This window comes from Bos grunniens, chromosome X (genome assembly GCF_055505025.1).
Source record: "Bos grunniens cultivar Pamir isolate PY7600 chromosome X, Bosgru_T2T1.0, whole genome shotgun sequence".
NCBI lineage: Eukaryota > Metazoa > Chordata > Mammalia > Artiodactyla > Bovidae > Bos > Bos grunniens.
This window is the reverse complement of record NC_141194.1, coordinates 8,706,457-8,729,060: the sequence shown is the minus strand read 5'-3', so window position 1 is coordinate 8,729,060 and position 22,604 is coordinate 8,706,457. Positions and strand designations below refer to the sequence as shown.

The window sequence follows — 22,604 nt, the reverse complement described above, 5'->3', positions numbered from 1 at the left end:
TCTGGTAAAATCCCAACGCTCTTGCCAATAATTCTCGGAGGAATTATAATTTCAGGATCACCACTGCTCTTTTTGCTACTTCCATTAAAGATATTTTCTCTGTTCCCTGTGAAAATTCCTTTATCACCTTCTCCAAACTTTATCAACCTTTATGGTGATAAAGGTGATAAAGGAATCACCTTTATCACCATTCTGGTGTCCATGGAAAGAGGATAAAGGCCCTTCTCCTTGGCTTCATTCTGTAACCCATCTGCCATCCAAGCCACCATGAACTCAAGATTCTCCCAGTAACCAAACTTTACTCATGATTTGAAGGACAGGCCAAGGACATACCACATACCACACCACACACTTAAAAACACATTTTGATTCCTGCAAACAAATGTATATCACAGGAAGCATTGCCCTGGCTCCCCCACCCCACACAGCAGCTCAGCCTCTCTTAGTGGCTGATGGCCCTTCTTAACCTACATCCTTCTGGCCCAATCCCTCGTTCTCTCATAAGCAAATCCGAATTCTACTCTTTTTTTTTTCTTTCAGAGACTCCTAACTGTCCTTCTAGTTATCTTATCCCCATGTTCACAGCAGCCTCTCCTTTGCCTGAAGAACAACCAAAGCCCTGTTCTGAGAGGACCTCCAGTCTAGCTATTAAATTTTTTTATTCTTCTACCTTAGTAAAGCATATGGATTTTTATTTTGTTCTAAAATGTGATCAGTAAAAAAGCAAAATTTGTTGGAGAAGGAAATGGCAACTCACTCTAGTATTCTTGCCAGGAGAACCCCATGGATAGAGGAGCTGAGCAAGGTGTCGCAAAGAGTTGGACATGGCTTAGCAACTAAACAGCAACAGCTGTATAGCACAGGGAACTGTATTCAATATTCTGTGATAAACCATAATGGAAAAAATATTAAAAAAGGTGAATATATAAAGAAAACAAAATTTGTGACTATTGATAAGAGGTAGCTGATGAGGAGTCTATCATTATTCGATCAATAAAGGAAATTCTCATTATATGCCCAGATACTGTTAGCAGTATAGCTGGATCTTTTTGACTACTTAAGTAATATTTCTAAAGTTTGTTCATGTACATATATCTTTATATTGATACTCCACATTGGCTGAATTAAATTCAAGGAGATAATATCCATGAAAAGCAATACAGTATTAAGAACTGGAGGTTAGACTTACCTGTGGGTCCTGAACCCAGCTTCACCAAGGGGTTGAGGGACTTGAGAAGATATGTAGCCTATCTGAGCCTCAGTTTTCTCATCAGTGAAATGAGGACAACTCTAGAGCCTACAAGAGGATTCATGTAAAAACTAAATGAGAGACATCTCTGGGGGGAATGGAAAGTTATCACCTTCCTCAACCCCAGCACTTGGCACACAGTTAATGTTTAAAAATGCTAACAAATAAGATTCTAAGATAATCCTTGGGGATGAATTAGTAGAAATTGAGTAACCATTGTGAAGAAAGGTAAGGTAGACCTTTCAACCATAGAGATAGAGAGAAATTACAAAAGAGGAAGTGGAAAGTTTTAAAAGGCAAGTATGTGATTGAAAAGGAACATAGAATATGCTTCTAAAAGTCAATTGTGTCCATAGTCTGAATTTATTCATGAGTGTATTCATTATATGTCAAAGGTAAGAAGGATTCCTTTTGAAGGAAGTTGCAAAATGGATGGAGAATTGATATCAGCTTACTTGGAGGGAGAGGAGGTGGGAGGTCTGTGGCAAGGAGATAAGGGAGAGTAGGAGGGACAGTAAGAGGGAGAGGAAGGAAAATGTAGATCATATTATATGCTTTTGTAATCTTTCTCCTCATTTTATTTAACTACATACATTGAAGTGCCTGAAAAGATTAAGGACAAGTCATTTGTGAACTAGTAGTGGTTTTGTAGGTTTATAGAATGTGTCTCATTATTTTGCCTCACCTTTCAACAATGAGAAAGAGTCATACATTTGGCCACAAGGATCAGCAAAATGATTCTTTATTATGGCATTAATTTCTCTGGTCCATCAGATAGTGAGTCATTGCCAATCCACCATGGGCACTTGTTCAGTGTAATGGCAAATGCAATAGAAACAATGTGGTTCTTTCTATTTATTTCCCCCCACCGAATATCCCAAGTCACGAGGTACTAAAATATGGATCTCTATGCTTGAAATCTCTTCCACTAATTTAGGTCCCACAGGCAATTTAACAGTTACTCAATGTTTTTCAATTGAAAATTTTTTCCTATAAGCAGTTGTTTCACTTATGAATAAGTTAACTTTATAAAACAGAACTTACTAGACTGAACTTACTAGGTTTATTTTGTTAGGTAGAGGCTATAACATTTCCAAAGTATTTGTGTTATTGTTTTTCTTATTCTCTGACATCAAATATTTTTTTTAAATCACTATTTCAAAAATGCATCACAAAATAAAATATTTTCCTCTATGGAAATATCTATGGAATATCTGTGATAGAATGACCCCAGAATATGTCTTTATTCCCTTACACATTCATTTCAAATATATGTGTGGAATACTTATGAACCTAGGACCATTTGTATTACTTAGGGGACAAATATTGATACATGAATGATTTTATTCCTGTTTCCAAAATTTTTTCTCCAAAATGACTAGTGAATAAATGCCCTTATAGATTCCCATTCTTGCTTAATGGGAACAAGGAAGATCCGAGAAAGGGTTACAAAAAACATTACATTCAGACACCTTCTGTCCCAGAAACAGCTGCTCTAACTCCCTCCTGATTTTTGTGGAATCAAGCAGGGGCTGCAGGATATGCAATTCATGTGGAAGGACCTCAGGCTGGGATTTTGGCACAAATCAAGAACCAAATGGTCCCTGCCTGCCAGTGATCAGAGATGAGGCAGTTCAGTTCAGTTCAGTCGCTCAGTCGTGTCTGACTCTTTGCAACTCTGTGCACTGCAGCACACCAGGCTTCCCTGTCCATCACCAACTCCTGGAGTATGAAAAGAGATGAGCCAAGCATAGGTTAATCCCAGGCAACTAGAATCTAACCCACCACCGTCACACTCCTTACTTTGTCCCAATCAACTACTCTTAGTAAAGAGAAGCCATGGAAGTCAAGAGCCGAAGCACCCTTGAGCTCTGAGCGGAAGCATATCTTAAATTTCTTCACTTCCTGCAATGCCTGGCCTCAGACAAAAAGTTGGATACTCAACAACAACAAACTTCATACATACAGAAAGTTTTCATGTGGTGCATTATAGTTTTTTAATAAGTTCTTTTGCCCATTTTTTCGTAGTTATTCTTTTTCTTGACTTACAACCCATCACACTTTGCTGTTCTCACATTCCTTATGCTAGCAACTTCTCCCCTTGTAATCTTCTGATTTACAGTGTGCTGGAAAATCACATGGCCAAGCATGTTAGGAATATGTGTGGACTGTAAGTAAAGAGATGCTCTAAGCTGAGGTGGCCTGGGAGGCTTACTTATGAGAAAAGCTCAAAACTTTCAGTATTGTGGCCCTGGTTTTTAATGCTGGGAGGATATTTTGTTTTATTTTTGCACTTTCCCCCTTTGCTCAACTTCCTGGTTTTCAGCAGTGGTCGAGATATGCAAGTGACATTTGGATAAGTGAGGTGTTATGAGTTCCAGAAGACTTTCCTATCATCTACAGGAGCCCATTTCTTGAATCTTCTTTTAAAGCAGATCTACAACTCTCTAGTATTCTAGAATAATTTCAGGAGTGGGTTTTCTTATGCGGCTGGAACTAAAGTCAGATTTTAAGTGTTTCTTCTGTAGACATTTACTTAAAAGAAAATATCATTCTCCAGGCTGGTTGTTTTGTTTGGGTGCCTTGCTGGAATGGAATTGTACCCTCTTCAGAACCCTGGGACACCATCACTCATTGATTCCAATAAACACACTGACTTCCCTTTGGAACCTTTAAAAGTCAGGTATTGTGTCATACTTCCTTGGGAGCTCTTTGGTAGCTAGAAAAATCTCTTTTACAAAGTAGGTGCTGGCTAAATGTGTCAATTAATTGATGAAAATGTAGAGATGAGCTTTTAAACAACTAAGATGGTTACCTCGGTATTGCTGTCAGTGCTCCTCTTGACTTTCATGCAAACAGCCTGTGATAAGGACCTAAAAAGGGAGATGCTGTAAAGGATTTAGAATCAGTTATCACAACATCCTCATTATATTTGGCTCTGACCTGTTAGTTTAAATTTAATATATTACAAGCAAATATACTATGATAGATAAAATTGATTTTTTTCCTTATTTGAAACTGAGTTAATTTGCTTGATATAATAAAGTTTTGTTATTATTATTATTATCTTTCTAGGCTTCAGCCCAAGGTGTAATTTGAAAAGAATAATAGCAAAAAAACCTAACCTCTCTCACCCATATTTACATGTTTTAGTGACTGCAAGCCATCAGTACATATTCCAGAATATCCTGGACTCAACTGTTTTATGGCTGGTCATTTGAAGCTATGGGAAAAAACAGGAATCTTCTACTGGCTAACAACATTTAATAAGTGAGTAGACTTGGGATTAAAAAAAAAAAGCATCAGAAAAGCAGTAACAGGGGTAAAGAATTAGAAGAATGGCATATATAAGAAGATAGAAGTGCATGGTGATGTTATTCAAGGTGGTGATCAAAGGTGGTGACTGGTGGTGACTGGCTCAGCAAGCCCCAAGAGTCCTGAAATGAAAAAAGGAAACTTTACTGAAGCAGCAGGAAATACAACAGCACTGCAGTAAAGGAAGATAGTCCTAGGACCCTAAACTCTTATCCCTCAAAGGCCAAAGCTCTGATCTAACTTCAGTAGCCATTGCTGAGCTCTTCGTATGTACCTAGCAAGGTCATTGGCGCTGGAGTACAAAGATGAATAGGTCAGTGACCCAATTCTCAAACTGCTTACAGTTTCTAGAAGCATTCTTCACTCTGCATAGGGGTGGAGAATGCTAGGAGAGGGTATTGGAACAGATGGTCCTTCTCACCTTCAGGAAGTAAACACGCTCTTGGCCTATGTCTGTGTTTGTGGAGGAGAAAGGGATGAGGAGGGCAGAGAAGGAGCACAGTGACAACAAAAGACTCGGGGTCTGTGGGAAAGGCGGCCCACCTAGAGTCTTCCAGGAGCTCTCTGGCTGGACTGGGGAGGGGTATATTAATTTTCCATGGAATCACTTCAGTCTTTCAGCCTGAGGTCCTGCAGTGATTGGACATGAATGGATACCCACGCGCTGAATCACCAGGGAAAGATTCAGTTACAGGCAGTGCCTGCTGTTTCCAAGGACAATATAAAGTAGATAGAAGTGTTTATGAACCAACATCTAGAACAAAATGCCTCCCAATGAGGGACTGGTTCAAATCCACTGTGGCACGTATAAAGGGTATCCATCTTTATTTGGTGACATAGAAATATGCTTGTGATACATCAGTTCAGTTCAGTTGTTCAGTTGTGTCCGACTCTTCGTGACATAGTTTAGTGGAAAAAAAGATTTTTAAAGTCCTTTGGCTCTGAAATAATTCTCCTTCTCCTCCTCTTTCCTCTTCCCCTCCTTCTCCCTCTCTCCCTTTTTCCAGTTGGGGAGATAGTCACCAAAATATTAACAGTAGTTGTCTAAGAGATTTATTCCTGAAAGCTTTTGGGAAACCGAGATTTTATTTCTTTTAAATAATTGGTGAACAGAACAAATGCCGGAGAGATACAAGTTTAGGGTATAATATTGCTCATCCCTGTTCAGAGAGAGTGCTGAGTGATAGGCCTGGATCTTTCACAGGCCCTAGGTTTATTTAATATTCATTCTCAGGGGGAGGAAAAGCTGAACATACAAATCAAAGACGGAAGAAATGATTGTTAAAAAGCTATAGGGTCCCTTTTAGATCACTAGTGAAAGCTATCTGAATAATATAAACACACACAGAACTCATACAGCTTGTAATTTGTCAGGTCTGTAAGCATTTCCTAAATATCTGGTGGAGCAGTTTTCAGTAAGGGAAATTATATGCAGATGGATAGTATGTTGTTTGGGTTATAATTAACTGGTAACTGTCAGGAGTGAAAATGTTATGTCTGTGTTAACAGAGGTAACAGAGTAACATAAGAACAAGCATTTTTATTTCTGCTTATTGAGCAAAATACACCAAAGTAAGTTGCACTTTCCTAAGGGAATTCGATGTACACGTACTCAGATTGGTAGTCTCCAAACAAAAGCAATATGCTATGGTGCAGAGAACTTGTCTTTGGTAAAGGACAGCATAGGTTAGAGTTATGGTTGGGCCATTGAGCCATGATGCTTGACCTGAGCCAGTGTTCTTGACTCTTGTATACTTACCTCCCTACCTGGAAAATGGGGAAACATCAGTAACAGGAAGCTGGTAATGTCTTGAGCATACAATTGACTCTTCCTAAACATGGTTTCCAATATTATGACAATGTCACTACTTGCTCAAGGAGACACAGCAAAGGAAACAGTTCACCACCCAAGAGGCTGGAAATGATCATTCTCACATATTTGATATGCAGAATTTCTTCTATTGTTCTTGGATAGAAAATTCTTACTTTGTTACAATTCAGTAGGATACCTTTCATGTTCATTTCTTAAGGAATTACCCACAAGGACATAAGTGTAAAAAGTCAGAATACTATTTTCATATGATCAGCTAATTCTACAGGGAACAAGAAATAAATGGTGAAACCGAAGTGCAGGCAATGCCCCCAGTTCTGGTTGTGTTGTCGTTTCTGGTATCCATTCTGGTTATTGTTTTAGCTCATGGCCCTTTGAATATAGACAGCACTGTGAGCAGCTTTTCAACTAGTATTTTCTTTATCACATCCCTCAATTATATAAAATTCAGTGATAGTAGTTGAGAGTTATTTCCAAACTTCTATTTAAAAGGCCACATCATGAATGGTATGTCTGGAATATTAACTACATTTGAAGTTGCTCTAACTCTGAGGAAATAAATTAGCAGGAATACCAAAAGTTCTTCCCAACCCAGGGATCGAACCTGAGTCTCCTGTGTCTCTTGCATTGGCAGGCAGATTCTTTACCACTAGCACCACCAGGAAGCCAATAATTCTACTCACATCCATTTTATCATAAGAAGTTTTACTTGAAATTAAAGAGATGCAGTCACCTATCACAGAATTCAATGGAGTGAGTACAAGTTTGTTCTAATTGTAGATGACATTTGCCCCAGTATAATGCTAACACAGCTTGAAAAAATCATAAAATCTCTTTTTTTAAGTTACCTCTTTTTTAATGTTAATTTTTTTACCTTTTTTTAATGTTACATTTTTTTAATGTTTTTTTAATGCATCATCTTGATTATCATGTGCTCTTAGGAGAATCACAGTCCTGTGCTAATTTTCTTCTCAGTAGCATTCTATATGCTTCCAGAATTTTTAAATCATTGGGATAAAATGTTTATTGAGTATCTGTAATATTCAAAGCCTAGCATACATGTATGGAGAAGGCAATGGCACCCCATTCCAGTACTCTTGCCTGGAAAATCCCATGGACAGAGGAGCCTGGTAGGCTGCAGTCCATGGGGTCGCTAAGAGTCGGACATGACTAAGTGACTTCACTTTCACTTTTCACTTTCATGCATTGGAGAAGGAAATGGCAAACCACTCCAGTGTTCTTGCCTGGAGAATCCCAGGGACGGGGGAGCCTGGTGGGCTGTCATCTCTGGGGTCGCACAGAGTTGGACATGACTGAAGCGACTTAGCAGCAGCAGCAGCACACATGTAAACATATGGCATGATATCCATACCACACAATATTATTCAGCCATAAAAAAGAATGAAGTACTGGCAAGTGCTGCAGCATGGATGAACCTTGAAAACATGATGCTAACTGAAAGAAGCCAGATACAAAAGACCACATATTGTATGATTCCCTTTTCAAAATGCCCAGAATAACCAAATCCATAGGGACAGAAATTAAATTCCTGGTTGCCGGGATGTGGGAGAGAGAAGCATGGGGAGGGACTGCTAATGGGGTTTGGGGTTTCTATGAAGAGGGTGATGGAAATGTTCTGGAATTAGATCAGTGGTGACAGTTGTACAACCGTTTGACTATACTGAAAGCCGCTCAGTTGTAAACTTTCAAGTGGTGAATTTCATGGCAAGTGAATTATATCTCAATCTGAAAAGAAGACATATCAAAAATATATACATGCCATTGGTCTCTCCCCTTAAGAAGCTTACCCCACCTTTATACAGTATATAAAATACAGAACCAGGAAAGGTTAAACACAGTGCAGTGGTATGGAGTTAAAGTATGTAAGAGTTGCCCCATGAGATACAGTTGATGGTGACGACAGCAATGATGATGAAACTAAAGTTTATTAAATGTCATCCGATGTTCTAGCATTTAACATGTTTAAATAATAGTTGATTACCTTCCACATGCCAGGCATGTTCTACATTCATGGAGTGTATCAGTACACAAAAGGCAGAGATCCCTGTTCACAATCTCACAGACAGCAATATGAACAACAGATATGATAAATAAAAGATATGTTAAAAGATGAGAAGGGCTAAGGAAAAGGAAATACAGAGCTGGCTAAAGGGCATTAAAATGCTGAGTTGTAAGGTACAATAGGGTCGTCAGTTTTAAAACCTGAGCATCTCTTGGGGGAGAGCCAACACAAAGGCACCAACATGGAAGCAGGCTCGGCATGTTGGGGAACTGGCAGGAGGCCAGTGCTGCTGGCATAGTGTGAGGTCGAGGCTGGAGTATAAGACGAGGTCCAAGAGGTGACAGACATCTTGTCGTGCTTCCATGCTTAGCAATTAAATGTACAATTCCTTACCTGAAGTAACTGCTGTCATTTACCGTGAATCAGAGGCTTTGGAAAAAGGTAGAAGGGTGTCTGGACTTTGGGAATGCAGAGGATTTGGATAGATGTAAAGGCTATTCCATCACAGGGCTTTGTCATTGGAAACAGCAGAAATGGAAAAATGCAGAGGGCTCTTGGGTATGCAGAAGAAGACCAACTGGGCAGGAGCAGGGATTTTAGATTAAAAATAGCGATGCAAGTGGCCAGTGGGAAGAGAGAGACCTGGATGCCAGGGCAAGGAATGTGAGTTGTGTACAGTTGGCAGCAGCGAAGCATTACACGTTTGCTCTCACCCTGCTTGCTTTCTTGGGTTTCTAACATGAAAGTTTGTCAGGAACGAGGAAGTTGAAGTGGGAAGTGATTGGCTGACTTGGCCATCTTTACATCACAATGAAAGCTAGAGTAGACCAGACCCCTGGGTACCCGCCCTGTCCCAGGCACTCCTGACCTATTAGCTCACAGATAAATGTAATATCTGAAAGGGCCCCAGACCAAATAATATTATGGAAAAAAACAATAACATTCTGGGAACATCTTAATTTAAAAAGTAAAAGTCTGTAATCTTTCCTATAAAATACAGAATTGCATTTAATAAGGGCTGCCACAGAATATTCTCCAGCCAAACCTAGAGCTATTCAAAAATGCCCTTGCTTAGTCAGAAATAAAAGCTACTTAATGAAAGGTCTATAAAAAGAATTTTAATAACTTTATTGTCCTAGCAGTTACATATCATAAAGTTTACCTGTTTAGAGTGTACAGCTGAGTGGGCTTTAGTATATTTTTGTATCTTTATAAAGTTTGTAACCATCCCCACAATCTAGTTTCAAAACATTTTCATCACCTGAAAAGAAATCCCATACTCATTAGCAATTGCCCCCTATTTCCCTTTGCCCAAGCCCTAAACACCTACCAATCTGCTTTCTGTCTTGATGGGTTTGTGTATCCTGGACATTTCATATAACTGGTATCATACAGTATGTGTTGGAAAATGGATCTTGCTAGCAGGGTTTCTCAGTGTCAGCATCCTTGGCATTTGGACTACATCATTCTTTGCTGTGGGTCCGTCCTGTGCAAGTAACATGTTAGCGGGATCCCGGCCTCTATCCTCCAGATGCCAGAACCACCTCCTCTCCCAGTGATAACAACCAAAAATGTCTCCGGACATCGCCGTATGTTCCCTGGGGAGGAAGGGGAACAACAGTTCTCCCAGTTGAGAACCACAAATCTATACTTACCTAAGAATTGAGCTGAGTGTAGAGGTGTAGGAAGTGGCGTGGATGCCTGCACCCAGCCTCTGTGGTGGAAAAACCACTGTTTCAGGGCCTTTGACAATCTGAATGATGAACCCCGAGTTTTAAAATTCTGTGATTTCTTTTAGAAAAGTGAAGAGATGAATAGGGGAAATGAGTTACTTAGATAAAAATTACAATTGAAAAAAATATCTGATGGGAAAAACCACCCACTTTTCGGAGTATTAAAAAAGATTAAAATTGTTATTTAAAAAAGAAAATGGTATGTCCCAGTGCTCTTCACCTTCAATATGCAGATTTGGAATCATGGTCCCAATAATTTAAAATGTATATCAATTTGGATTTGGCGTGTTCTATGCTACAAATGTCGGAGAAGGTTATGGCACCCCACTCCAGTACTCTTGCCTGGAAAGTCCCATGGACGGAGGAGCCTGGTAGGCTGCAGTCCATGAGGTCGCTAAGAGTCAGACACGACTGAGCGACTTCACTTTGACTTTTCACTTTCATGCATTGGAGAAGGAAATGGCAACCCACTCCAGTGTTCTTGCCTGGAGAATCCCAGGGACGGGGGAGCCTGGTGGGCTGCTGTCTCTGGGGTCGCACAGAGTTGGACATGACTGAAGCGACTTAGCAGCAGCAGCAGCAGCATGGTACAACTGTAACACTGTATCAATCGTTCTCAGAGAGTTATGCTTAACTCAGCTTTAAAATTCTACTGCAGATTATAAGTACCCCTTGAGCAGCAAAAAGAAGCATGAGATTTGATTTAAACCGTGGATAATGAAAACAAGCGGGCAATTGAAATTTAATCATATCCTACTAATCTAACAGTCTAAGGAATGAAGAAAGAGAGGAAACACGTAAGCTTCAAAAATGTGTACACTTCAGAAAGTCAGTTTATAAGCGTGACCTCTTTTCTGTGAGTGGACGAGGCCCTCCTCCTCCCTGTAACCCATTTACAAATGAATGCTAGTTCTCAAGATCTGCCCTGGTCAGAGTGGGAATCTTAAAGTTATGCAGATAATAATTGGCCCATTTCCTGCTCTCAATTTTAAAGAAGTGTTTTCTCAAACTGCCTGAGTCTGTGTAACCTTGACTGTCTAGGACTTGATGCCCTGTGTATGGCAGTGCTCTCAGACTCTTCCCACTCAGTTCTTTATAGAATTGTTATGAGGATTAAATGAAATAATGTCAATCAAGCACGTGGACTAGTGTTTAAGCCTGTTAAGCACTTAACAAACTGCTAGCTCATATATACACATTAGCTGAAACATCTGAAACCATAACATGGTTGAATACCACCTTGTGGTCAACCTTCTAGTAAAAGTGCACACACTGAAACCAAGTGTCAACAAAAAAATAGTCACAACCTAGGACTTGACAGTTATGTTCTATTAGATGGGAATTTTTAGGACTTCGAGACCTGGAGACAGCATCTCAAGTAATCCCGAGAGAACTGTTCCCAGGAGGCGGGGAAAGGAGTCAGTCAGGTTATATAGAAGTTTGCAATAGGGCCAGATAGTCGGAACATCAAAAGATTATTGTTAATTAAGGAAAACCAGATATCTGAAGTTAAGAAATTTAGCGCTTTTCTATATGTGGGTAGATGCGAGACTCTGGGTTCCCTGAAATTATTCCTTTCCTATGCATCTCAGCCTGGGGCTGATGGCTGCCGCTGCCACTTCTTCACCCATCCTACCCCCACCCCTACCCCGACCCCACTCCTCAGTGCTTTCCGGGCTCAGAAATTCACATTTGGAAGGCCAGAATCAACAATGGCTGTGACATCCTTATTTATTGATATGGCAGGAAATACTCCATTTCACATAAGTCATATTGGGTCCCTTTCCAAAATGCTTCTTGAAGGGCCACATCTGATTCTTTTACAATATAAATTCAGGAGAAATTTGTTTCAGTGCAGACTATAGTTTAGAGCCACTTGGGTAGCTTTTAAATAACACTCTGTGTCCCGTTCCACCTAGCTTCTGATGTAATTGGTCTGAGCAATGGCTCCAGTTCATCATGGTTTTGAATCACCTGGGGAGCTTTTACAACTATAGATGGCCAGGTGCCACCTCTAGAAATTCTGTTTCAGTTGAATATAACATGCAACCAGAGTTGAACTCCATGAGACACAATCTAGTCTACCTTATGAACTGTTAATATATGTCTCATAGACATTTACTGTGTATGAAAAGCTGTAGTTCTATCAACTTTACCCAAATCAATGGTTCTTTCTTTCAAGTGAAGTTCCATTCAGTGCCATGAGTGGAATTAAGTACACTCAGCACAGTGGCATTTGCAATTGGTTATAAAATAGGAGTGTCAGTACACACTGGTATATTTAAAATGGAGAACCAACAAGGACCAGCTGTACAGCACAGAGAACTCTGCTCAGTGTTATGTGGCAGCCTGGATGAGAGGGGAGTTTGGGGGAGAATGGATACATGTGTATGTATGGCTGAGTCCCTTTGCTGTCCGCCTGAAACCATCACAATGTTGTTTATCAGCTATACTCCGACACAAAATTAAAAGTTTAAAAAACACGTGGCGGATGCATGTTGATGTATGGCAAAACCAATACAATATTGTAAAGTAAAAAAATAAAAATAAAAAACAATAGGAGTATTGGACCCACTGAGTTTTAGCATGATGGCAAACCCACGGTGGGCACTCAGAAAACATTTGTTGACGATGGTTCAAGAAAAAAGTGTTTTCCATGGTCTGTTGGTTTATCTACAAGTGAGTATTTCATTTCAAACAGATTCTCTCACAGAGTCCGCATGAGGCTGCTAAAATGTTGATTCAATGAGTGAGTGAATTTCATGAACCACCCATCTGGGTAGGTTACTTTGGGTGTAGCTGTTTTGATTTTTCCTTCCTCTGAATATACAGTTTTGTTCATGTAATCAAACAAATCCAATTGTTTTCTCGTTTTGTAGACACATTCTTTGTGTGGCCAAGAATCCCGTTTGTGGTGGCCACACCACAACTAGATTTGGATGTGGAGCAGCCCAGCAAACAAGTGTAAATTTGAATCAATTGTTAAGATTGCCAGCAACAAACCAACAGTGACCACCCTCACTGGATTCAATTAGGAGCCCTGCAGGCAAGGCACTAGGTTTATCTCATTAGCATCGCCTTCATCCAGCAAAACCCCGTACTTCCCACGTGATGACATAATAACCGGCTCAAATGTAAGGCATATCTTGTTCATCTTAATTTTCTCTATGCCCTTCTTCTCTGAGTACAAACATAATACATGTTAGTAAATAAACTCAAACAATATTGAAATACATTAGGCAGAATGTCAAAATCCCTAAGAAGCCCCTCCTCAAGCAAAAGTTACTATTAACCATTTGCGAATATCCTTTCTGCTTTTTCTGTGCTTACACTCAAACGTGTTTCCTATAAAATTTATGATAGACATCATGCCGTTCTGCAACTTCCTTGTTTGCCTTTATATAGCGTGGACATTTTCCCAAGTTTATACAGAGAGTGCTACTTCATTTTTCTTAATGGCTGCATAGAATTCCATTCACTATATATCCCATTTTGTAGTTTATGTAGCTAGTTACCCACCGATGGATATTTAGGTTGCTGATGTTTATATATGTATGTATTTATATATATATATATAGAGAGAGAGAGAGAGAGAAAGAGAGAGAGAGAGAAGGAGAGAGAGAGAGAGAGAGAGAATAGAAGTGTGTGTGTGAGTGCTAAGTTGCTTCAGTCGTATCTGACTCTTTGCAACCCCATGGACTCTAGCCCGCCAAGCTCCTCTGTCCATGGGATTCCCCAGACAAGAATACTGGAGTAGATTGCCATGCCTCCTCCAGGGGATCTTCCTAACCCAGGGATCAAACCTGCCTCTGCTGCGGTTCCTGCATTGCAGGCAGATTCTTTACTGCCGAGTCACTGGGGAAGCCCCTATAAAATAGAACACACATGTAGAAAAGGGCACCTATCGTACATAAGCTTACAACTTCATGTTTCCCCAAAGTGAACACACCTATACCATATGAGGAAACATGACCAGCACCCTGGGCTCCCCTTGAACTCCCTTCCAGTCACTTCTCCCCTACAGTAACTCCTGATTTGTCTTTTTACAGCACAGATTTGCCTATTATGCTTTGCATTTAGGGTTTTATACAGTATTTTCTCTTTTGTGTCAGGCTTCTTTTGCTCAGAATGATGTCTGTGGAATTCATCCATATTGTTGTAGGTGGTTGAAGTTTGTTTATTCATTCTCATTGCTACACAGCATTCCATTGTGTGGATATATTTACCACAATTTATCCATTCTACTTTGATGAGTATTTGTGTACTTTACAAACTTTGATTGTTGCAAATAACGCTGCTATGAACAGTCTTGCATGCATGTTTTGGTGAACATAGGCTAGCATTTCTACTGTTATGGAGTTTGTTTTTGCTATCAGAGTTGATGTTGAGGTGAACATCTTTGTAAATGTATCTTGCCCATTCCGTATTTCTGCAAAATACATTTTTAGAAATAGAATTGCAGGGTCGAATGGTATGCCCAATTGTATTCTGAGTAGATATTACAGAAACTGCTCTCCAAAAGTATTTTAACTACATCCCAAGCAGCCCAGTTGTGGCTGCATCCCTTTGCTATCTCCATTGCCTGTGACACAGACACTGCTGTTGTGTCTTCTGGACTATAAGGACAAGGCTAATGAAAAGCAAATCTTCATGCCCTGGTGGGCTACTGCTCTTCCCACATGGCCATTGAAGGACAAAAGTAAAATAATGTAGTATTCCAGGATGGCAGGGCAGAATGTGAAAGTACCAGCTGAAACTAGTTAGTAAATCGATGCTATGAGAAGATGCACCAAATGGACCCTGTGATTCTAAGTGGCCCCATCCCTGGTTGAGATAACCTCATTTCCCAGATAGAGACTCTAACCTAGAAATGAGAAGGCGCATGTCCTACCAACAATTAGCACACCCTGGCCTGAGGAGGCATTTGGTTTGGGTAGTGTTTCCTAATCCTGGAGCTCTTGACACTTCGAGCGGAATCTCCCTTTGTTTGGGGGCTGTCCTGGGTCCTCTAGGATGTCTAGCAGCATCCCTGGCCTCTGCCCACTAGATGCCAGTAGCACTCCACCCCTCAGTTGTGACAACCAGCAGTGCCTCTGCGTATGGCCAAAGGTCTGAGCAGGTACAGCCACCCCCAGTTGAGAACCACTGGGCTACTGCTTACAAGCCCCCTGGCTCTAAGTCAGATTACGTGGGGACTGACTCCACCACTTCCTGTCACTTGACCTTGGACAGAGTACTCAAATTCTCTGTGCCACGGTTGGCTCATCTGTAAAAACAGAGATATTAATAGTAATACTTAACTTAATCGGGTGTTGTAAAGATTAAATGAGATTCCTCACATGAAGCATGTAGCACAGACTTTGGCACAAAATAAGCATTCTGAGTCGTTAGCTTTATCAGTTGTAATCTTTATTATTATTATTTAAAAACCTAGGTGGTGGAAAAAAGTATTCACTTTCTGGAAAAGGATGTGGATAATGTGTATCTGAAAAACATCAAAGGACAGTGCTCTTGGAACAGGCAGTGGGAAATGTGGAGAAAGCATTATTTAAGTGCTATGAAGGAAAACAGCAGCATTTGGTCGTACCTCTGTTCCTTCTCAAATTAGCCTTTATGGGAACCAGAGTTTGTGGAAAATGGACTCTGGCAGCAGAGTTAGGCATTTTGAGGAACATACTCAGTCACCATGGGGGAAGTATTTTACTGCGTTCCTCTGGTTAATGAAATTAGTAAATTTTCAATAGTTTGTTGAACCCTTTTATTTTAAATAATAAAATTCAGTTCAGTGCTAAGGCAGCCATGTTGTTTTTGCTATTATTGAGGAGAGAATTTGATGTTATAAGCTTTGTTGGGGTGAGTCTCTCCTCATAGTCCGGATTCCAGGGAACGTTGTCTTGTCAGTGGGACAGAGTGGCTTTTTGAACAGGGTTCTAGATGAGGGCTGTGAGGCCTGGGCTGAGTCTTTGTGTTGCCAAAGTGCCATCTTGGCTAGTCACTTCTTTCTTCTCGGTCTCAGGTTCTCAGCTGAGCAGGTAGGATTAGCTCAGCATTTCCCAGCTCTGTTCAGAGGAATCTGAGGGGCGTGAAGACATGTTCTGAAAAGAAAAAAAGAAAAAGGCGAGATTGTAGCAAGTGCATTTAGAAGATACTCTGAGTTACAATGCTCCCTCTTCAGGACTTCCCAAGTTTTCCTTAGTTATAGTAATCTTGACTCTTTAAGATGGGGCTCACATGAACAACTTTCTCAAAGTTACTTGATCATGGAACAGTTTGGGAAATCCGTCATTAAATAGTTTAGGAGTCCCTTGTAAGGCATAGACATTTTCTGACTCCCCCTGGATTCCTTTTCTATTGCTGCTGTAACAAATTACCACAAAATCAATGGCTTACAATGATACACGCATTATCTTACAGCTCTAGGTTAGAACCTGACACAGGTCACAATGGACTAAAATCAAAATGTCCACAGGGCTGCATTACTTCAGGAGGCTCAAGAGGAGAATCCATTTCTTTGCTTTTTTTAGTTTTTAGGAGCCACCCACATTCCTAGGCTCATGGAACCCTGTCTCCAACTTCATAGCCAACAAGACTGAATCTTTCTGACCAATTTTCCATAGTCGTATCTCTATCACTGTGAAATTTGCTGGAAAATGTGCTTCTATTTCAAAGGCCCAGGTATTTATATAGGGCCCATTTGGGTAATCCAGGGCCTCTCTACATCTCAAAGTCATTACTTTACTTACATCAGCAAAGTCCCTTTTGCCATGGCAACATAAGTTGAACCTTGAACAATGCAAGGGTGGGCATCAGGGGCAGTGACCCCCTGCACAGTTGAACATCCACATCCAACTTACAGTAGCCCTCCGTAAATGCAGTTCCTCTGCATCTATGCTTCCATATCAATGAACTGCAGATCATGTAGTACTGTAGTATTTACTTTTGGGAAAAAATCTGCATGTTAGTGAATCTGTGCAGTTCAAACCTGTGTTGTTCAAGGATCAACTGTATTTCCAGGTTTCAGGGATTAGGGTGTGAACATCTTTGGGGAGGCCATTATTCTGCCAGCCACATTATCTGTCTAGTGGTTTCTCCATTTCTCGACAATAGAGGCTGTGAGGGACTGTTCTGTAGAGCCAAAAAGAAGCTCATTGAGTCAGAAAGAAAGCTTGATTATCTTTCTTATTTATTTGCTTCTGGTCCTATTAAATGTTGCAGGAATGACTACCTTGCAAGAGGTACTAAGCTCTTCTGGCTTTTCCTCACCCAAAGAACAATAAAATCAAAGAACACAAGGGCAATTAAAACAAGGCTAATGAACAGTTCTGTGCAGTTATTTTGTTTTTAGCTTCTCTCCTTATATAGACAAGAATATCTCCTTGAAAGGAACTAGACTCTGAACTGTACTTTATTTTTTTAAACACGTAAAATTGCCAGGCTAGATATCAACACTTAGTCATTGGAATTAAAATGTGAGCATAAAGGGATTAAGGCTTTACTTGCTCTTTTTGATAGAGCCATTACCTGGCTCAGTTTCTAAAAAAAAAATTAACACTCCAAATGTTTAAATTCTTCAAGCCACTCATGATCATCAGCCTGTGAAAAGAAAATAAATTGAAGAATTGTATTCCTTCTCACTGTTTAGTTAAAGCTCCAAAGCTAATCTATATGAAGTGGAAGTACTATATAGGTTTGCTTGTACTTGATATTTTTTTCACATGAAAGGAATGAACTGAAAAATGAGTTTTGCACTAAAAATATTTTGAAGTGTTGGTGTTTGAACTCATGTTGTTTAAGTTTTTGTTGTTGCCTTTGTTTGGCTATTTGTAGTGTTATCATTGGAGAAGGCAATGGCACCCCACTCCAGTACTCTTGCCTGGAAAGTCCCACGGACGGAGGAGCCTGGTGGGCTGCAGTCCATGGGGTCGCTAAGGGTCGGACATGACTGAGTGACTTCACTTTCACTTTTCACTTTCATGCATTGGAGAAGGAAATGGCAACCCACTCCAGCGTTCTTGCCTGGAGAATCCCAGGGACGGGGGAGCCTGGTGGGCTGCTGTCTATGGGGTCGCACAGAATCGGACACGACTGAAGTGACTTAGCAGCAGCAGCAGCAGTGTTATCATATAATCTAGTAATTCCACTCCTAGGCATGTACTCAAGAGAATTGAAAACATATTAACATGAATACTTTTACATGTACAGCTCTATTCAAAATGGCAAAAAGTGAAAGCAACCCAAATATCCATCAATTGATGAATGGTTAAACAATATTTGGTATATTCATATAGTGAATGTTATTCAGCCATAAGAAGGAATGGAGTACTAATGCGTGCTACAGTATGGATGAACCCTGGAAACATGCTATGAGAAGGAAACCAGAAACAAAAGGCCACATTTTGTATAATTCCACTTAAGTTAAAAGTCAAAAATTGGTAAATGTATGGAGACATAGAGTAGGTTAGTGGTGGTCAGGACCAGAGATGAAGGGGGAATGGAGAGTGACTGCTAATGGGTATAGAGTTTCTTCTGGGGGTGATTAGAATATTGTAGAATTAGATAATGGTAATGGTTGCATGTATCTGTGAACATACTAAAAAAAAAAAAAACACTGACTCATATAGTGTAAAATTATAATTTTTATGGTATGTAAATTATATCTTTAAAATTGTATCAAAACTTTGGGTCTCTCGTCTGACGTGTAAAAAGCTTGGAAGACACCCCTCCACCTAACAAGTACAAGTCTGACAAACTGAAAAGTCAACAACTCTGCTTAGATCCATAAGAGAAGGAAAGTCAGAGGGTGCACTGATGCCTCTAAAAATTGGAGAGATCAACAGGTGAATACTGAGAATCATAACTTATTGAAGCAACAGTCTCTAAGGGAACCAGTGCTGGAGTGGGGAAACCTGAACTGCATTGACGAATTGCTGGAGACTCAGTGTGAATAACTCTGAGAGTTGAAAACCTCAGGGAAACCCAATCATCAGGAGGCCCCCACACTTTTGTAAGTTTTACCTCCTGAATCTCTACCAGATGATGTGATCATTCAACCATTCACAGACGATGTGATCATCTACATAGAAAATCTAAAATGATCAACAAAAATCCTGAAACTAATAAGCAATTATAGCAAGGTTGTAGGACACAAGGTTAATATACAAAATCACTTTCCTATATACAAGCATTCAACAAGTAGAATTTAAACTTATACCATAATACCGTTTATATTAGTACCCCGCAAAATGAAGTACTTAGGTATAAATGTAACCAAATTTGTACACCATCTATATGAGGAAAACTACACAACTTCAACGAATAAAAACAAGGAAGAATTAAATAAATGGAGATATTCTGCATGTTTATGGATAAGAAGACTCAGCGGTGTCAAGATGTCAGTTCTTCTCAACTTGATCTACACATTCAAGGGAATTCCAGTCAAAATCCCAGCAGGTCATTTTTGTGGATACTGGCAAACTGATTCTAGCATTTATGTGTGGGGACAAGAGACCCAGAACAGCCAACACAATTGAAGGGGAACAAAGTTGGAGGACTGACACTATCTGACTTCAAGACTTAGTATAAAATGGCAGTCATCAAGACAGTGTGGTATTGGCACTGCTGCTGCTGCTGCTGCTGCTAAGTCGCTGCAGTCGTGTCCGACTCTGTGTGACCCCATAGATGGCAGCCCACCAGGCTCCCCCGTCCCTGGGATTCTCCAGGCAAGAACACTGGAGTGGGTTGCCATTTCCTTCTCCAATGCAGGAAAGTGAGAAGTGAAAGTGAAGTCGCTCAGTCATGTCTGACTCTTAGCGATCCCATGGACTGCAGCCCACCAAGCTCCTCCGTCCATGGGATTTTTCCAGGCAAGAGTACTGGAGTGGGGTGCCATTGCCTTCTCCAGTATTGGCACAAGAACAGACAAATAGATCAATGGAACAGAATAAAGAGCCCAGAAGTAGACCCACACAAATACAGTCAATTGATCTCTCCCACAAGAGCAAAGGCCAGACAATGGAGCAAAGTTCGTCTCTTCAACAAATGGTGCTGGAACAATTGGACATCAACAAACGAAACAATGACTCTAATCACAGACCTTACACTGTTCACAAAAATTAACTCAAGGTGGATCACAGACCTCAATGTAAAATGCAAAACTGTAAAACCCCTAGAAGGTAACACAGGAGAAAACCCACATGACCTTGGGTATGCTGATATAACAACAGAGGCATGACTTCATTAAAATTAAAAAATCTCTGCCCAGTGAAAGACAATGTCAAGAGAATGAGAAAATAAGTCACAGACTGGGAGAAAATATTTGCTAAAGACACATCTGGTAAAAGGTTGGTGTCTAAAGTATACAAAGATCTCTTAAGACTCAGCAATAAGAAAACAAACAACCTTGTTGAAAAGCAGCCAAAGACCATAACAGACACTCCACCAAAGCAGATCTACAGATGGCAAATAAGCCCATGAAAAGATGCTCCACGTAATGTGTGATCAGGGATATGGAAATTAAAACAGCAATGAGATAGTACTATACACTTACTATAGTGGTCCAGATCCACAACAGTAACAACAGCAGGTGCTGGTGAGCGACAAGAACTCTCATACATTGCTGGTGAGAATACCAAACAGTACAGCAACTTTGAAAGGTAGTTTGACAGTTTCTACCAAACTAAATACACTCTTCCCATATGATTCAGTTACCCTTTTAAAGGTGCTGAAACTTATAGCCACATGAAAATCTGCACATGGATGTTTATTCATAATCACCAAACCTTGGAAGCAATCAAAGTGTCCTTCAGATGGTGAATGGATTAATAAACTCTGGGACATCCAGACAATAGACTATTAGAGCCAAAAAGAAATGATCTATAAAGCTGTGAAAAGACATGAAGAAACTTGAATGCATAGTAGAAAAGACCAATCAGAAATGACTATGTACTGCATGATTCCAACTAGATGACGTTCTGGAAAAGGCAAAACCATGGAAACAATGAGAAAATCGGTGATTGCCAGAGGTAAGGGAAGCGAGAGATGGATAGGTAGAGCACAGAGGATTTTTAGGGCAATGAAACGACTGTAGGTGATACTATAATTGTGAATACATGTCATTACACATCTGTCCAGACCAGCAGAACATACGACATCACACATGAACCCTAATGTAAACTATGGACTTAGCCTGATGGTGACACATCAGGGTAGGTTTGTCGGTTCTAACGAATGTGCCCCTCTGCTGGGGATGTTGGGAAGGGGGGAGGCTGTGCTTGAGTAGGGGCAGGAGTTGTATGGGAGTCTCTGAACCTTCTACTCGGGTTTGCTAGGAAACTGAAACTGCTCTAAGAAATAAAGTCTATTAAAAATGCATCCATTTGTTTTACCTCTCCAAGCCCCAGTAATATTTTACTATAATTTACTTTTTAGACTTCAGTTTCTGTACATTTCATTGCTCAAAGGAAGCATTTGTTCCTTATGTCAAAGCAGAAGTATTTAGACAGGTCTGTGAAACACTTTTTATCATTTTAAACATAGTATATTGAAGAGAAAACATTTCTGGAAGAAAAAAAAGCCTGAAACATGGCAACTAAAAAGTCAGCTCTGTGCCAGTAAGTGCAGATGGCTTGTTTTTATGTCATACCTGGCATTTTGTGTTGTTCTGCAAATTAAGTTGACCCTTTTAGATGCTTTGACACTTAATAGTAAAAGCCAGAAAGTAAGACTTTTTTCATTTTTATTGGAAGTGATGTTAGCTACTTTAGAACAAGTGTCCTAAATATAAGTATGGCCTGCCAGTCTTGTTGTTTTGCTAATGGACACAAAATAGTTTTCAGTTTAGACTCAGAAGTGTACTTTCCCAAAAGCTTTCTTTCAATCAACAAATGTGCAAAAGCACAAAATGTAAGTGCTATTTCTTCGAAATGCCACATCTATGTGCAATCTAGGCAGAGTGAAAAGGCCCAAATATAAAGAGTCAAATAGATTTCCTACGTCTAAATGTCAAGAAATTAGCTAAAATGTGATGGGCTGGGTGGTGTGATAGTTGCAGAAGAGGGAGGCAGCCTATGAAGTTAGAGTTTTCTGGGAAAATATCTGACATTTAGACATTCCCCATCCTCTCTTCCCTCCCTCCACAGTGAGACATCACAAGTTATTCCCTACGTAGCTCCAGGGTCTAGGTCGTTTGGGGCCTCAAAAGAGACATAAAGGGAAACTACGCTATTGAGCAATCTATAGATTCATCTGCTTATACATACGTACATGTTGCAATGGGAGTTGTAAAAAGATGTGATTCCTTTGCAACTCTGTCATTTCCTGTGCTGCATGTCTGGTGATTTATTTTCAGTGAGTCCAGAACAGGACCAACTAACTTTTTCTGTGAAGTTGTAAATATTAGTCATTGAAAGTCATATATCTCTAGTGCAACCACTCAACTCTGCCATTCTATCAGTC

At 40.1% G+C, this 22,604-nt stretch overlaps 1 protein-coding gene and 1 long non-coding RNA gene across 10 annotated transcripts in view; both read left to right on the top strand.

Annotated features, from left to right (window-relative positions):
* The window catches only part of ARHGAP6 (Rho GTPase activating protein 6), a 541,445-nt gene that overhangs the window by 402,575 nt on the left and 116,266 nt on the right, over positions 1 to 22,604 (top strand). Inside the window, exon 1 of one of the 9 annotated variants that reach the window (XM_086386900.1) lies at positions 4,403 to 4,519. The exons of the other annotated variants lie outside the window; for them this stretch is intronic. The gene's annotated coding sequence lies outside the window, so the exon portion shown is untranslated. Of the gene's footprint in view, positions 1 to 4,402; positions 4,520 to 22,604 lie in introns of those variants that run through there. 9 annotated transcript variants of the gene reach the window in all.
* LOC147339751 (uncharacterized) lies at positions 3,838 to 4,591 on the top strand. The gene is made up of 2 exons (XR_015158555.1): positions 3,838 to 3,932; positions 4,403 to 4,591. It is a non-coding gene; the product is annotated as an uncharacterized LOC147339751 (long non-coding RNA).